Below are 3,826 nucleotides of genomic sequence, written 5' to 3'. Positions count from 1 at the left end.
CAACATGTAGGAAAGTTATAAATCCAGTAAAGTCTCAACTTTTGAAGGGTAGTTTGATAAAGATAAACTCAATTAATGGTAATTATGAATGTGAATTAAGGGTAGTTTGATAAAGATAAACATCAATTCTCCAACATGTAGGAAAGTTACTATTTGAGTTTTATTTTTTGGGCCCACTACAATAAATAATCATTAATGTATTGAATGACACATATGTCCTTGTTAGACATAACAATTTATGTATTATATTTTGTCTTGGTTGATGTAATTAGATAAAAGCAACAGGGACAAATTAGGAAACGAAAAAATCCAGTCGAAGGAAACGGAACTGTCACGCGGGGAGTTTTCTTTATAGGTGAAAGATGTAATTCTTCTCTTTAATTTGCCTCCCAATTTCCATTTATCTTTTTGTGTGAGACTTAAATATATTTCGTACTTCTTCATATTTGATTCCACACTATTATTTCCTCATCTCCTTGAACTTCAAGAGTTCGAAGTTCTGAAGGAACAAAATTCTGGCATTGTAACTTGAAAATTAATAGTCACGCTTGGTTCGCAATCAATCCAAATTAAAGGAAATGCATTGTAACTTGAAAATTAATAGTCACGGCTTGGTTCACAATCAATCCAAATTAAAGGAAATGTAGACCATTTAAAACCTTGTCTACCAAGTTGAACCTTAAACATTTGATATTTCTTAGAAGCTTTTTTTTTTTTTTTTTAGGGGTCAAAAACCCATATTTCAAAGGACCTTAGCCCGAAAGCTTACATTGTCCGAAGGCTCATCAACCCCCGGAGGGACACTAGCCCGAAGGCTTGCCTAAAGGCTCATCAACCCCGAAGGCTCTTGCCGATGCGCCATTTTGAGTATACTCAACCATTTCCACCTTGTCAGTATTCATTCTTTGGTCCACCTATCATAGCAGCACCTTTGTCACTAGCCCGAATACTCACCTGGCCCAAAGGCCTATCACATAATTACATGAGAAAGAAATCTCAACCAATACTTTGTGGGATTCGAACTTGCAACTTAGCACACAACCAATTGAGCTAGAAGCTCTTGTGTTTCTTAGAAGCCTAGGTTAAACTAAAGTTCCTAGTGTTAGAACCGGTGTGTGGAAACAGCAACAAGTTGAAGACATAAAGAACAGTAGCAACCAAGGCATGTATGACACTATCCTTAAGGAAAGATTTTGCGTTTTCCAACGGTGCAGAAATGTTGCACGGACGCAAACACAGACATGACGACTCAGTTATATCTCAAAAAAATAGGACGCGGCAAAGGATGCGGAAATCAATTAATATTTATTATTTTAGTTTATATAAATAGAATATTAAAAACTAAATTAAATGTATCAACATTCATAAATTCAAAACTATTCAAGATAAATACTACAATATTAAGTTTAATATTTCCTAATCCAACCTTAAAAACATGTCATAAGTCTTACCAAAAAAAAAAAAAATGAGTTTTTTAGTATTATTTTGATTTATTTTATATTTTTTTAAGTCAAAATCAAAGATAGAATTTGTAATATTAAGTAAATAGGTTTAGATGTGAGTTTTGTTCTTATAGAAATCTAAACGGTTCAGTTTCTAATACAATATTAAAATGTGGGCAAGCTTGTATGGTTTTTGTACCCTAAGGGCATGCTCTTATATTAGAGGAAGTACTTAAATACTTACACAGTTAGTGGTGGCTTACCAACGTGGGACAATCAATAAAGCTCAAAAGAGAAGAGAACACTCAATGTTTTCTCCTCCACTCTCCAACACCTAGCATAACTGACGCCATAAATAATTGTACTTGATTCACTTCACGCACTGATGCAATGTGATATTGTAACTCGGTAGGTTCTCTAACATTTGTTAGTTCTAAAGCTAAAATATTTAATGAATTCATTTCTTACTAATACTGGAGAAACATTATTACTCTGCTACTTTATTGTTTTTTCATATACAATATTACTTACCGAATCGTTGCTTCCATGTTTAAGTTTTTTAATGCTGAGTTTTAGTATTTTTGATTTATTTGTTATGAGCTATTATTGAATTGAAGAAGAGCTTATTTCTTTCTTGATTTAGAGACTTGATCATCTGCACATGTAGATCAATCTCTTCTCCACCTTTACACACAAAAGATCCTTCTGCCGCTGACTGATTTTTCTTCCCATGACCTGTGTTTGTTTCGAGTGTTAAAAGCTCATTGAGGTGCACCACTTAAAAAAATGTTAATTGTTAAATCAACTTTCTTGTCACAGTAATAATTTTAGCACAAACTTTTGCTGTTTGGCTTTGGACGCCATTTGCAGTACCAAATCGACTGATGCACCAATCAGAACAAAAACTGGTAACAAACATACCCTAGATCTTTAAACCCATCTAGGTTAGGGAGAGCATCATCAGTTCATCACCAGATGACAACCATGTCATCTACTCTTTTAGTTCGGGGGCCAATCAACGTGGTAACTGACTGGCTTATTCTGAAACTCTTAAGTCTAACCATCTTGATAGGGCCTAGAACCACTCTGATCCATTCCAAAAATGAAACATTTGAAAGTTGAACTTATCCACATCAAATGATCTATTTGACTATTTCTCACCGTAAATTAGTAGGGAGTAGTTGGAAGTTGACCGTACATTGGGTCTAACTCCTGATGGACTGGGTTGCTAGATTGAACTTCACTTGTATTGGATCAGGTTATGATACCAGGGGGCATTAAGATTTTAGGAAGCTTCAACCCCAAACGTAACTAAATACGAACTCCCTTGATCCGTATGGCTGATTTTTGGAGTTTCCAACCAAACATTGAAAAAGTATTTAGTTGGATTGTACAGTGCTCCAATATTCGCTCTACAATCCATCAGAAACTATCGGCATGCTGATTTAAGTGGGATAGCCAGCCTCACGTCCAAATCTCGCTTCAAAACAGACTTAAATCTAGCACACGAGGAACTTTGCCTAATAGGAGAAATATGAAGCTCAACTACCAAGTGTAGGTTAGCTGCTTTATAGACAGATTGCATATAAGTATGTCACCGAGGATAATACTAAGAGCATCTCTAGGTGGTGGAGGTATCAAGTGTCATATTTGAGGCCAAGTTTGAGAACAAGCATCCTCAAACAATGAGTAACTCTCATCTTAAATAAATTTTTTTTGTTAAAAGTGGATTCTAAGTTAGTTTTTTTAATTATTAAAACTTTCTTTTGTCTAAAAAAGTGGTAAGAGTTGCTCTAAAAAAAATCCCCGCACGACATTCCCATCGCCCCAAGTTGAAAAAAAAAAAAAAAAACATGCAACACTCCCACTACCCTGGGAGTGTCTGGTCACATCTGCAAACGAAATTTGCCTCCACAGATGCGATGAGACACTTGATACCTCCATGTTTGCCTCCACCTATAGTTGGATTTTGGCAAAATTTCAAATGGTGGAGGCAAATTGACACTTGATGCCCCACCTAGAGATGCTCTAATCCCGTTCTGAAGGGAGTACTAGGAGTCTACTGGGTCAGATATAAATTAAGAACATTCCATGTATAAGGAGTAAAGAATCTTTAACATAAACCTTAATTCAAAGGCCTGCAAATAATTAGCTCAACTTTCATCTTTTCATCTTCTCTTAGTGTAATCTGGAGGGCTGTTGTTTGCCAGGCCACAACAGACCCTATAATCTCTGTCATAATTAACATAAACTGTGCCCTACATAGGTGCAGTGAACGGAATATTGCTCTGAACCCTTAAGTTGCATATTGCATCACAACAAGAGAACAATTGAACTGAATGAAAAGAAAATCTACAGCAAGACACTAACCTTACACAAGTAAG

This window comes from Coptis chinensis, chromosome 8 (genome assembly GCF_015680905.1).
Source record: "Coptis chinensis isolate HL-2020 chromosome 8, ASM1568090v1, whole genome shotgun sequence".
NCBI lineage: Eukaryota > Viridiplantae > Streptophyta > Magnoliopsida > Ranunculales > Ranunculaceae > Coptis > Coptis chinensis.
This window is presented reverse-complemented; position numbering follows the sequence as displayed.